At 41.4% G+C, this 14,538-nt stretch overlaps 1 long non-coding RNA gene across 3 annotated transcripts; it reads left to right on the top strand.

Annotated features, from left to right (window-relative positions):
- Positions 1 to 2,655: 2,655 nt before the first annotated feature.
- On the top strand, positions 2,656 to 13,068 carry LOC103519119. 3 transcript variants are annotated; one of them, XR_003394184.1, is made up of 3 exons: positions 2,656 to 2,904; positions 4,759 to 4,967; positions 12,907 to 13,068. It is a non-coding gene; the product is annotated as an uncharacterized LOC103519119 (long non-coding RNA). The 3 variants fall into 3 exon arrangements; XR_001809795.2 differs by lacking the exon at positions 12,907 to 13,068 and adding an exon at positions 12,684 to 12,857 and having other exon boundaries at positions 4,781 to 4,967; XR_541880.3 differs by lacking the exon at positions 12,907 to 13,068 and adding an exon at positions 12,684 to 12,857.
- The last annotated feature ends 1,470 nt before the right edge of the window (positions 13,069 to 14,538 follow it).

Genomic DNA, 14,538 nt, shown 5'->3' with positions numbered 1-14,538 from the left:
ATCAATGTATCAGTGCTGTACGAAATAAAAACGGCGTCGAAAAACATCAATGTAATAATTGTAGGTATTTCTTTTTTTCCCCCCCCATCTTTAATTTTTTCATTTTTCTAGGGTTTTGTTCTAAATGGCGTCAGCTTCCATGGCGTAGTAGTCACTGGCCTTGTGCGAGGGAAACCCGGGTTCAATTCCCGGTGGGATAACACTTGTATCAATGTATCAGTGCTGTACGAAATAAAAACGGCGTCGAAAAACATCAATGTAATAATTGTAGGTATTTCTTTTTTTTTCCCCCATCTTTAATTTTTTCATTTTTCTAGGGTTTTGTTCTAAATGGCGTCAGCTTCCATGGCGTAGTAGTCACTCGCCTTGTGCGAGGGAGACCCGGGTTCGATTCCCGGTGGGGTGGAAATGTTTGTGCCATACAAATGATTAATTCCGTGACTGGCCTTTGCGGGGCCCACTCAGCCTCGTGAGGAAAATGAGTAGCTATGTATAATATGAATTATGGATGCTCATAGCAACTGGTGCCAGCATGGTGGGCAGGAATGTCGAGTGTCGGCTGAAACCTTACACTGCCTCGACAAAATGGATTCACCTCTTCACCTCGTCAATAGATTTTCGATCGACGGCGTCGACCGTGTGGACACGCAGTTAAAAGAATAATGAGACATCGGAAAAATACCATAAATGCTGTAGTGAGTACCCAAGTTGTGGTATAATAACACAAAGTAATGGCATTCATTTATTGTGAATGGTAAGGTTCTCACTTAAGGTGTGTCCACACATAGTCGACCGGCCGTCGATCGACGAGGTGAATCTATATTATCAAGGCAGAGTGGACGATTCAGTAGACATCGGTTGACTATGTGTGGACACACCTTTACGTGAGCATCATTTCCACTCAAACCACTACTTTATCATAGCCAGTTAAAACTTGGACTTTTTTTGCGCTGTAAGGTGACTAATTTGGGGAGCAATCCTCCTCCTTTACCTGGGCTTCGGACCAGCAGACCTGCCCCAAGAGTTTCTGGTACAGCTCAGGTGGAATTAGTTAAAACACGGACCTCGCTTGGTTCGATATTGTCACCAAGTAGTGACAGGGCAAACCAGCATTATGGACTAAACAGCTCATTCTGCCATGTGCCAGAGTCAGCGTTGCTTAAACTTAGTGTCCTTGGAGCTCCCAATTTGGTCTTTTTGTTAAGAGGTTTGACGTCACAGTATATCTTTGTATTCTAGTTCAGCGATTCCCAAACTGGGGTCCGCGGCCCCCGAGGGGACCGTGAAAGACCTCGCGACCCCCCGGGAAGATCAAATAAAACATGGTAAAGAGGCCGGAGCGATCACCGTTAAAACAAAGGGGCCGTGTAAAAAAAAGTTTGGGAACCGCTGAGAATAACATATTCGACAGCCTAGTTAGCTTGGTTCGATGAACCTGCGACCTAGCACTTACAAGGCAGATGCGCTACCTTCTAAGGCTCTAAGCTAACTAGGCTGGCAACATCGATTGAGAATAAACAATCATTCGAGAGTTTTGATGCTATGTTTCCCAATTAATTAAAAACGTTTTCCATCATCCTAATAACACTCGATGGGAAAACCGTTTTCCAATAAAACAGCTGCGGTGACCATATTGCATATTGCTGACATTCTTCATATGGAAGGGAGACGATAAATACACCTGCAGTGTAAATTTTCAGCGTATTTCAATTTCAGCAGAGGGTGTCAACAGGGATCTTCTGCAGATGATAAAACGGGCGTTTAGGGAGAGAAAATTTGTCAATATCGAAGGAAAAGTTGTAAAAAGCTAGCCTGGTTATAGTTTGTAAGCTAGCACAGGGCTTAGCCATCTCCTTGTATTGCCTCTTGTTCATTATTCTCTAACTCTTCATTCCTTGCCTCTTCTTCATTATTCTCTAACTCTTCATTCCTTGCATCTGCTTCATTATTCTCTAACTCTTCATTCCTTGCCTCTTGTTCATTATTTTCTAACTCTTCGGCGATCACCGTTAAAACAAAGGGGCCGTGTAAAAAAAAGTTTGGGAACCGCTGAGAATAACATATTCGACAGCCTAGTTAGCTTGGTTGGTAGCGCGTCTGCCTTGTAAGCGCTAGGTCGCGGATTGGCTTCCCGCCCGGGGCGGATTTTATCCTGAACAGATAGGTTCGTTCTCGGAACGGCTGGCTTTCTCCTATCCTGTCTTCCTTCTCTCTTCGATTTCGGGATTCCCTCTCTCAAACCTCTTAAAAAAAAATCAGTGGGAAGTTCGGCCATTAGTCGGTCTGATACACCCGTGAGCCCGCGGTCCGTCAGACAGTCTGAGTGGCGGGCGCAACGTATAGTTTGGGCACCCCTGTTCTACCTATATCACCGGCAGGTCTCGCGGCAACACCAATAAGAATCTCTCTAGCTCAAGTTTCTCAGGTTTTTAGTTTCATATGTTTTCATTATCAGTTAGTGTCGTTAGTGATATCACAGGGCAACGCCAAGCACGTGAGTTCCGAACGATATCTAGCTCAAGTTTCTCAGGTTTTTAGTTTCATATGTTTTCATTATCAGTTAGTGATATCACAGGGCAACGCCAAGCACGTGAGTTCCGAACGATATCTAGCTCAAGTTTCTCAGGTTTTTAGTTTCATATGTTTTCATTATCAGTTAGTGATATCACAGGGCAACGCCAAGCACGTGAGTTCCAAACGATATTGATGGAAATGAAAAAATAAAAACAGTTTGTTCAGTTGTTTTTAGTTTGTTTTCAAGTGAATTAATAATTTCCGGGTTAGAGGAAAGGAGAATTAAAGTGTGCTAGTAGTCGTTTAAGTGTTCTAGTAGTTAGCTACCTAGTTCCTATTATTAGAATAGTAGTTTTTTGTGAAACCTGAGTGAAACAATACTGGAAATAGGTATAAAAATATCGTTAGAAATAATAAAATAAAAATAGAAAGTATAGTATTAAGGTGATTCATTTTATTGTTGGTGTCTAATATATCCATTTAGGGATTTATGACAATAACGATTTACATTTTTTTTTCTGAGCTGTGCCATTGTAACAAAACCAGCAGTTATACAGAAACGTGTTATGGGTACCTCTAATTAAAAAGAAATTAACCCTGCTAAATTGTTCACTATTTAATACCTCGTACCTCCCTTGTTTAGTAATTGCACCTAGTAAATAAATTAATAATAATAAAACAGTGTAATTTATTGCACCTAATATTAATAAAAACCGCTAAATGTAGGTACCTACTCTATAAAACCCCTTTTCTGACGTGAAAGTTGTCAAGTCCAAATATAGTCTTTATTTGTGTAAAAAAAAAGAAAAATATAAAACCCCTTTTTGGGCGGGAAAGGTGGTAAGTTCAAAAAATATTTTTTTTTTTTTAAAAAAAAAAAAAAAAAAAAAAAAAAAACAGCCGTTCTAAGGGTGAAAGTTTGTTGTTCTGTTGCTCTTGTTAGAACACATGGTACATTTGTTACAGTACCTACATGAGTTTTTGAGCACCTTTGACAGTCATTTCGGTTATTTCCAACGCAGCAGTCATTTGTGGCCAGCCACGCACTGAGTGAAACAATACTGGAAATAGGTATAAAAATATCGTTAGAAATAATAAACTAGAAAGTAATATCAAGGTGATAAATACATAATTAGGTACATCCATTATTTAAGTAATTACGACAGTAAAGATTTACAATTAATTTCTCGACTGTGCAATTGTAACATTAAACCGCTAAATAGCGTCACTAAACAAGGAGTTATTAAGTGACGTGTTAAATTTCTATTTTACTGAGTGAAACAATACTGGAAATAGGTATAAAAATATCGTTAGAAATAATAAACTAGAAAGTAATATCAAGGTGATAAATACATAATTTGTTACCTAATTAGGTACATCCATTATTTAAGTAATTACGACAGTAAAGATTTACAATTAATTTCTCGACTGTGCAATTGTAACATTAAACCGCTAAATAGCGTCACTGAACAAGGAGTTATTAGGTGACGTGTTAAATTTCTATTTTTAAAGAAACTAACCCCGCTAAATTGTAAATACCTTGTTTAATATCTCGTTTAAAAACTCTACAATTAAGTACACCTAAATTACACCCAGCGAAAAAAAAAGAAAAAAAAACCCTGCAATTTTGATATTAAAATCCCTGCAATGCTAATAAAACGCTTAATTTCAATGTAGGAAACCCTTTTCTGGCGTGAAAGTTGTCAAGTCCAAGTATAATATATTCTTTATTTCTGTGTATAAAAAACAGCCGTTCGGGGGTGAAAGTTGCTCAGTTGCTCTTGTTAGAACACATGGTACATTTGTTACAGTACCTACATGAGTTTTTGAGCACCTCTGACAGTCATTTCGGTTATTTCCAACGCAGCAGTCATTTGTGGCTCTATCTTAGGCCAGCCACTTTCTATCAGGTAGACCTGATCAGGTGTCAGGTGTAACTGATAGAGTCAATTCTACCTGATAGTGTGTGTCCTCATCAGGTATCAGGTAGACCTGACAGACGGACCTTATCAGCCGTACCTGTCAAGTCTATCTGATAGTGAGTGGCTGGCCTTAGAATACTCACATAGGTGATGCATTTTAACATAAAATACAGTGTATTTTAACGATAGTGTGTGTCCTCATCAGGTATCAGGTAGACCTGACAGACGGACCTTATCAGCAGTACCTGTCAAGTCTATCTGATAGTGAGTGGGCTGGCCTTAGAATACTCACAAAGGTGATGCATTTTAACATAAAATACAGTGTATTTTAACTTCAAATATAGTGTGTCACCCACTATTACAGTGTATTTTAACTTCAAATATACCGTATCAAGTTTTGTTTCTATTAGAGAGTCCGCAGTACTCATTGGAACATGGACAATTTCACCTACTTATACTGTGACCTCTATGCATAAAATATTACTGATAAGCGGAAAGAAAGTCACGAGTGGACGAGGATAAAGCAAAGAGGTACGTGAATAAATAATAGAGTGCTCAATAGTGCCATTTAGGGTGCTCAATAGTGTCATTTAGGGTGCTCAATAGTGTCATTTAGGGTGCTCAATAGTGTCATTTAGGGTGCTCAATAGTTTCATTTAGGGTGCTCAATAGTGCCATTTAGGGTGCTCAATAGTGTCATTTAGGGTGCTCTGGCAGTAAGTAGGTAAGTATTTAGAGCACTCAAATAGGAGGACTGGAAAGTCCCTTTACTACCTCAGTAAACAGTGCCTGTTTGTAGTGCTCAAAAGAGACTTGGGGTTGAAGAGCTTTGATAGAGAGAACTATAATCCCTCCTCCTCCTCCTCTTCCTCCTCCTCCTCCCTTCGTCAAAATCGAAGAGCTCGAGGAGGACAGGATAACATAAAGCCAGCCGTTCCGAGAACGAACATTATCCCATCAGGATAAAATCCGCCCCGGGCGGGAATCGAACCCGCGACGAAGCGCGTACAAGATGAAGAACAAAAGCAAGAAGAACATCCAAAGCATGAAAACCGTTCAAAAAGTGAAGAACATCATTGAAAACATACACATCAGCCAAACTATCACCATCCAAAGCATCAAGAACATTTAAATCATCAAGAACATAGAAAACATGAAGTAACTACGAAACATCAAGAGGATCCAAATCATGAAGGACACCCAAAAAATGCAGAACATCCAAAAGATGAAGAACATACGACACATGAAGAACTTAATGAAAAAACTATGAAACTGATGTGACTCAATATGGGTACAGTGATTCATTTAAAACTGTCGAGGCAGAACAAACGGCCCCTTTGTTCCAATTGCTGCTTATCAGTGACCTTTCTTAGTCCCTCAAAGGAGCCCTTGCATGAGTGGTAAAGTTATGTGTGCCTTGTAAAGGCGCTGTTACACTTAGGCGATATGAAGCCTTTGGATTGGCCAGATAAAGTCTCTCACGTTACGTGAGCTCATGTGACGTGAGGGCAGTGTAGCTATCATGAACGTAATAACCTACAATAAGATGGTAAAACTTCGAACCACGTCTTCTTGACTCCCCATGACCTCCCGTGACGACGTAAGGGTAGTGCGTTTCTACCTTAACTGGACAATCAAACTAGTCAACTTGGAGGGTAGCGCGTCTGTCTTGTAAGCGCGAGGTAGTGAGTTCGATCCCCGACCAGGACGAAATTTATTCTAATCAGATTAGGTTCGTTCACGAAGAATTGAGCCTTTAGTACCATATGTGTTTTGTGATAGGATTCTCCGAACCCGCGGTCTTTCCATTAGAAAACCACGATGACCGCAGAGTATGGCCATGATCAGAGCCAACACCTTGGCATCTTGTGATTGAGGACAGAGGTTAAGTGAACCAATTAAAATTCCATCCAGCCTCTTCACTGCCGGGTTAGCCAACGCAACGTTGGGCGCGGTTAGATTGAGAGGCTGACGAAAAACGCCGACTTCGTCTGTAAGTCTGTACAGTACACGGGAAAAGGCGAAGAAAAAGAAGAAGATATAAGATCGTCTCATGAGGCTCGCGAGAGTTGCGAGACACATTATGGTCACCCCTGCAATATACCATGTAGGTAGAATGTCTTATAGCTCTAATTGTCATTCCATGTAGCCCCACCCATGTATGCATATTCTTGGCATCCTTCATCCATATGTGACCTTAGACACTGGAAACCGATCCAAGAAATTCGACGCGGAAAAACCACGTAGAAATTTTTGGCGTGAACTTCTCACGACTTTCAAATACGGATCTGTAAATTAGAAATACACATGCTCGACTTTTACGAACGAAATTGATACAGTGGTGTCCTTGGACATAGGTACTTAGCTATATTGAATGCATTGATTTTAAAGAGGTTTAATAGAGGGAACTGGAACTGCTAAGGACCTATCGTCCCGAAATCGAAGAGAGGAGGAAGACAGGAAGAGGGAACTGGAACTGCTAAGGACCTATCGTCCCGAAATCGAAGAGAGGAGGAAGACAGGATAGGAGAAACCCAGCCGTTACAAGAACGAACATTATCCCTTCAGGATAAAATCCGCACCGGGCGGTAATCGAACCCGCGGTCTGGCGCTTACAAGGCAGACGCGCTGCCAACCAAGCTAACTAGGCTGGTGATGAAAAGTAAAAATCACATAGAAAACTGCCGATTGGTATCGGGTTTCTAGTTTCTATTACAAATAGAGAAATGATATCACACACTAATGCTACGTCTCTACATTTTGCTGCCGAGGCGTTACGGCTTTGTGACTCATCAGCAGATTCAGAGACAAACAGTATAAAGTTGCCTACGTGAGATCACGTGTCGTGATAGTAGTGTGGCGGTCCTGAATTACCTACAATATTATGGGAAAACTTTGAGCTACATCTTTGTGACTCCCCATGAGCTCACGTGACGTGACGTGATGGTAGTGTGTTTCTACCTGTTGAAGAGGTTTGACAGAGGGAACTGTACCTGCCAAAGTCTTATCGTCCCGAAATCGAAGAGAGAAGGAAGGCAGGATAGGTGAAAGCCAGCCCTTCCGGGAACGAAAATTATCCCATCAGGATAAAATCCGCCCCGGGCGGGAATCGAACCCGCGGCCTAGGGCTTACGAGGCAGACACGCTACCAACCAAGCTAACTAGGCTGGCCGTTAGAAATGATTAGCTCATCCCTATAGAGTATAGAGGGGATTTGGCTAAAAAAATTACTGGTTCAATTTCAATCCCTTGGAGACATTCAGGCTATGCCACTAACTGCCTGAATACAGTTACCATGGAAACAACAAAGAAGCAACTTGAATAATTATTAAGAAGCCACAACAATGAAAAAAGAAAGCTGCTTATTGTGTTCAACATCAACCTAACCCTATAATAACAGTGGTCACTGCTCTAATTGTGAAGGCTCCTTTTTGGGTTAAAGAGTAATCCTATAATGACACTGCTTATTTGTGACAGCTCCTTTTTTAACAATTATTTTCCATTGATGTGACTTCCGAACAAGTACCGCAACTTGTAAGTATAAAATTTTTGACCATTTCTAAAATCTATTTTTAGTCCCTTTCCTTTATTATTACAATAGTAATAAAAAGGTATAAGGGACGGACTATTGTATTCGCTTCGGTGTCTGTCACTCTGTCGGTCTGTCTGTCCCCATAGAAGGACTTATCCAAACTTATTACAATAGTAATAAAAAGGTATAAGGGACGGACTATTGTATTCGCTTCGGTGTCTGTCACTCTGTTGGTCTGTCTGTCCCCATAAAATATTACTGATAAGCGGAAAGAAAGTCACGAGTGGACGAGGATAAAGCAAAGAGGTACGTGAATAAATAATAGAGTGCTCAATAGTGTCATTTAGGGTGCTCAATAGTGCCATTTAGGGTGCTCAATAGTGTCATTTAGGGTGCTCAATGGCGTCATTTAGGGTGCTCAATAGTGCCATTTAGGGTGCTCAATAGTGTCATTTAGGGTGCTCAATAGTGCCATTTAGGGTGCTCAATAGTGCCATTTAGGGTGCTCTGGCAGTAAGTAGGTAAGTATTTAGAGCACTACTCAAATAGGACTGGAAAGTCTCTTTACTACCTCAGTAAACAGTGCCTGTTTGTAGTGCTCAAAAGAGACTGGGGGTTGAAGAGCTTTGATAGAGGGAACTATAATCCCTCCTCCTCCTCCTCTCTTCGTCGAAATCGAAGAGCTCGAGGAGGACAGGATAACATAAATTTTAACTTCAAATATACCGTATCAAGTTTTGTTTCTATTAGAGAGTCCGCAGTACTCATTGGAACATGGACAATTTCACCTACTTACATTGTGACCTCTATGCATAAAATATTACTGATAAGCGGAAAGAAAGTCACGAGTGGACGAGGATAAAGCAAAGAGGTACGTGAATAAATAATAGAGTGCTCAATAGTGCCATTTAGGGTGCTCAACCTCGTCTGTTTAAGTTCGCCCCGGCCGGGAATCGAACCCGCGACGAAGCGCTTACAAGGCAGACGCGCTACCAACCAAGCTAACTAGGCTGGTGATGTGACTCAATATGGGTACAGTGATTCATTTAAAACTGTCGAGGCAGAACAAACGGCCCCTTTGTTCCAATCGCTGCTTATCAGTGACCTTTCTTAGTCCCTCAAAGGAGCCCTTGCACGAATGGTAAAGTTATGTGTGCCTTGTAAAGGCGCTGTTACGCTGTTACGCTGGCCAATCCGAAGGCGATGCTTCCGATCTTACCAACCAAGCTAACTAGGCTGGTGATGTGACTCAATATGGGTACAGTGATTCATTTAAAACTGTCGAGGCAGAACAGACGGCCCCTTTGTTCCAATTGCTGCTTATCAGTGACCTTTCTTAGTCCCTCAAAGGAGCCCTTGCATGAAAAAGTTATGTGTGCCTTGTAAAGGCGCTGTTACACTTAGGCGATATGAAGCCTTCGGATTGGCCAGATAAAGTCTCTCACGTTACGTGAGGGCAGTGTAGCTATCATGAACGTAATAGCCTACAATAATATGGTAAAACTTTGAACCACGTCTTTTTGACTCCCCATGAGTTCCCGTGACGACGTAAGGGTAGGGCGTTTCTACCTTAACTGGACAATCAGACTAGTCAACTTGGAGGGTAGCGCGTCTGTCTTGTAAGCGCGAGGTAGTGGGTTCGATCCCCGACCAGGACGAAATTTATTCTAATCAGATTAGGTTCGTTCACCAAGAATTGAGCCTTTAGTTGTGTGTTTTGTGATAGGATTCTCCGAACCCGCGGTCTTTCCATTAGAAAACCACGATGACCGCAGAGTATGGCCATAATCAGAGACGTACAACACCTTGGCATCTTGTGATTGAGGACAGAGGTTAAGTGAACCAATTAAAATTCCATCCAGCCTCTTCACTGCCGGGTTAGCCAACGTAACGTTGGGCGTGGTTAGCATCCGGATGGGTGACCATCCTGAACTCTTTTTCCAAGAGGTTTGATAGGGGGAACTGTAACGGCTGAGGTCTTATCGTCCCCGAAATCGAAGAGAGAAGAAGGATTGGATAGGCAAAAGTAAACGGTATGAAGTAAAGAGGCTTTTCAGCCCTATATAGGTACCTAGGAATAATTCAGAACCGTTCCGAGAACGAACCTTATCTGTTTAGGATAAAATCCGCCAAACTCTTTTCACTCGTTCAATTTCACGGCTAGAAGAGGCTGACTCATCTCCTCTGATATCCTTGGCTGAGCGTTAGTTAGGCTTTACTTCTTAGCTTCTTACAATTACTATTACTTCACATAGGAAGAATAGAGTATAACCCTATACATACGTAGAATAGAATATACCAGGCGTGGACACTAACGTCACCTTCGGGAGCCGCAATCCCATAAAGCCGATTCGGAGCGAGCCACGCCGCAGGCGAAATTTTTGAAAATTTTGGTCTAGGACCTAGGTATACATAATCTTCAGAATGAAAATTCTAATCTTCAGTTCCGGACGAGAAATTTTTCAACAAGAGTGACCAAGATTTTTCAACAAGATTAGAGGGCCTCATAAGATCGTCTCGTGACCCACTCGTAAAATTTGTAGCCAAAACCAAATGTCAGCCCAAAGCAATCACCCTAGTTAGGGCTGATTGAGAGGCTGACGAAAAACGCGAACGTCAAATAAATGCTCTGGATCAACTACCAATTGTGGATTCGGAATATTGAGAAGTTTTTCTTATAATTAAAAAAAAGAGTGATATCCCACACAAAAACTTTTCGTGTACAAAACGAAAGCCAAAAGAAGAAAAAAAAACATATTTTGTGTACCTGCTATCAGGATAGAAAAGGGGCGAATCATCCTCAATTAACATAGTCATTTTAGATTACAAGAGGGTTTTTTTTCCCCTAAAAATACGTCACAAGAGTAACAAACTTGCAGGCTTGTTGCTACCAAACATTTCTGGATTGTTTAGAAACAATATTTCAGATGAAAATGTTGCCGGTGGTTACTTACTTCGCACACATTCAGTTTCAGGGTCCCCCGTGAAGCCACGCGGACAGAAGCACACCTTCCTATGTGTCAGTACGTTACACAGACTGTTGACACCACAGGCACCCTGTCGCTCGCACGGGTTGTTACATTGACCCTGTAGACACTAGATCGGAATGTACACGGGAAAAGGCGAAGAAGAAGAAGAAGAAGAAGAAGAAGAAGAAGAAGAAGAAGAAGAAGAAGAAGAAGATAAGATCGTCTCATGAGGCTCGCGAGACACATTATGGCCACCCCTGCAATGTACCGTATAGGTAGAATGTCTTATAGTTCTAATTGTCATTCCATGTAGCCCCACCCATGTATGCATATTCTTGGCATCCGTCATCCATATGTGACCTTAGACACTGGAAACCGATCCAAGAAATTCGACGCGGAAAAACCACGTAGAAACTTTTGGCGTGAACTTCTCACGACTTGCAAATAGAGATCTGTCAATCTAGGCGCACGGCAGTGCGCCTAGGCCAAGTGCGCCAGGCCAAGTTCCGGCCTGATTAGATATACATGCTCGACTTTTACGAACGAAATTGATACAGTGGTGTCCTTGGACATAGGTAGGTACTTAGCTACATTGAATGCATTGATTTTTTTAAAGAGGTTTAATAGAGGGAACTGGAACTGCTAAGGACCTGTCGTCCCGCAGTACTGTGAATGCATTGATTTTTTAAAAGAGGTTTAATAGAGGGAACTGGAACTGCTAAGGGCCTATCGTCCCGAAATCGAAGAGAGGAGGAAGACAGGATAGGAGAAATCCAGCCGTTCCGAGAACGAACATTATACCTTCAGGATAAAATCCGCACCGGGCGGTAATCGAACCCTCGGCCTAGCGCTTACAAGGCAGACGCGCTACCAACCAAGCTAACTAGGCTGGCAATGAAAAGTAAAAATCACATAGAAAACTGCCGATTGGTATCGGGTTTCTAGTTTCTACTGCAAATAGAGAAATGATATCACACACTGATGCTACGTCTCTACATTTTGCTGCCGAGGCGTTACGGCTTTGTGACTCATCAGCAGATTCAGAGACAAACAGTATAAAGTTGCCTACGTGAATTCACGTGACGTGATAGTAGTGTGGCGGTCCTCAATTACCTACAATATTATGGTAAAACTTTAAACTCGTAGCGCCTACGAGGCAGACCCGCTACCAACCAAGCTAACTAGTCTGGCCGTTAGAAATGATTAGCTCATCCCTATAGAGGGGATTTTGCTAAAAAATTACTGGTTCAATTTCAATCCCTTGGAGACATTCAGGCTATGCCACTAACTGCCTGAATACAGTTACCATGGAAACAACAAAGAAGCAACTTGAATAATTATTAAGAAGCCACAACAATGAAAAAAGAAAGCTGCTTATTGTGTTCAACATCAACCTAACCCTATAATAACAGTGGTCACTGCTCTAATTGTGAAGGCTCCCTTTTGGGTTAAAGTAATCCTATAATGACACTGCTTATTTGTGACAGCTCCTTTTTTAACAATTATTTTCCATTGATGTGACTTCCGAACAAGTACCGCAACTTGTAAGTATAAAATTTTTGACCATTTCTAAAATCTATTTTTAGTCCGTCCTTCCTTTATTATTACAATAGTAATAAAAAGGTATAAGGGACGGACTATTGTATTCGCTTCGGTGTCTGTCACTCTGTCGGTCTGTCTGTCCCCATAGAAGGTCTTATCCAAACCTGGTTCACTAATGCGCCCACCCATTCTTTCTGGTTTCAGCCTCACCCGGTTCACAATGGGGTTATTCTCCCTCGTCGGTCTCATCTACCTCATTTATATCATCGTCCAGGGCCTCTTCCTATTGGCTGTCGATTGTGACCTGTACTTGTTCTTCATTGAGAAGATCAACAAGAGGTTGAATTACTTCAACAACAAAGTCGTCTGGATCACAGGTAAGTTGACTTTTTTTTATAATGCGCCCACCCATTCTTTCTGGTTTCAGCCTCACCCGGTTCACAATGGGGTTATTCTCCCTCGTCGGTCTCATCTACCTCATTTACATCATCGTCCAGGGCCTCTTCCTATTGGCTGTCGATTGTGACCTGTACTTGTTCTTCGTAGAGAAGATCAACAAGAGGTTGAATTACTTCAACAATAAAGTCGTCTGGATCACAGGTAAGTTGACTTTTTTTTTAGTTTAAAAGATGAGTGTTTTACCGCCGTTTTTATTTCGTAGCAATGAAACAACGGTTACATTCGCTCGGTTGGTAGCGCATCTGCCTTGTAAGCGCTAGGGGGTTTGATTCCCGCCCGAGGCGGATTTTATCCTGAACGGATAAGGTTCGTGCGCGGAACGGCTGGCTTTCTCCTATCCTGTCCTTCTTCGATTTCGAGACGATAAGACCTTAGCAGTTACAGTTCCCTCTATGAAACTTCTTTGTTTTTGTCAGGTCCTTCACTTTTTCTCCTATCCTGTCCTTCTTCGATTTCGAGACGATAAGACCTTAGCAGTTACAGTTCCCTCTATCAAACTTCTTTGTTTTTGTCAGGTCCTTCACTTTATTTCATAAATTTCAATTTCCCATCATTTTTTAAACAGGCATAACAAGGTAATAATATTGGACGTAGACTATTTTGCAACCTTGAAAATTTCCCACGAAGCGACGGACGATATAAAAAAAAGTATCTGACTTAGATAGGTACATATTATGTAGATTTGTAGATAAATTAGTATTGGACTTGTTAGTTAGGTACTTGGATAGATACTTGTGCTAATTCGAGTTAGTTCTATCAGATATTAAATACTCGTAGTTAGCCTAATCGCCCTAATCCCACGTATGGGGCATCTTGTTCTGAGAGGACATCAGTCTAAATAACGCATGATTATTGAATTTTGTTGTACCCGGCCCACCTCATTTGTCTTTTTTTTCCGGAAAAAAATATTTGTAAACTGTCTCTTCTCTTATTGGAATCACTATATAGTTGATAACTAGTTGGGTAACTGGCCAAGTAGGTAGTAACTATAACTACACTTCATATCAGAAGTTGACATGACACCCATATCCCATATGAATCAGACATTTGATAGTGTGTGTCCTCATCAGGTATCAGGTAGACCTGACAGACGGACCTTATCAGCAGTACCTGTCAAGTCTATCTGATAGTGAGTGGCTGGCCTTAGAATACTCACATAGGTAATGCATTTTAACATAAAATACAGTGTATTTCAACTTCAAATATAGTGTGTCACCCACTATTACAGTGTATTTTAACTTCAAATATACCGTATCAAGTTTTGTTTCTATTAGAGAGTCCGCAGTACTCATTGGAACATGGACAATTTCACCTACTTATACTGTGACCTCTATGCATAAAATATCACTGATAAGCGGAAAGAAAGTCACGAGTGGCCGAGGATAAAGCAAAGAGGTACGTTAATAAATAATGGAGTGCTCAATAGTGCCATTTAGGGTGCTCAATAGTGTCATTTAGGGTGCTCAATAGTGTCATTTAGGCCTTAGGGTGCTCAATAGTGTCATTTAGGGTGCTCAATTGTGTCATTTAGGCCAACCTCTTGGGTTTAAAAGATGAGTGTTTTACCGCCGTTTTTATTTCGTAGCAATGAAACAACGGC

The sequence above is a fragment of the Diaphorina citri genome, unplaced genomic scaffold, assembly GCF_000475195.1.
Source record: "Diaphorina citri unplaced genomic scaffold, Diaci psyllid genome assembly version 1.1 scaffold2542, whole genome shotgun sequence".
In the NCBI taxonomy this organism is placed as follows: Eukaryota; Metazoa; Arthropoda; class Insecta; order Hemiptera; family Psyllidae; genus Diaphorina; species Diaphorina citri.
Note: the sequence above shows the minus strand (reverse complement) of the source record. Positions and strands in the feature narration are given on the sequence as shown.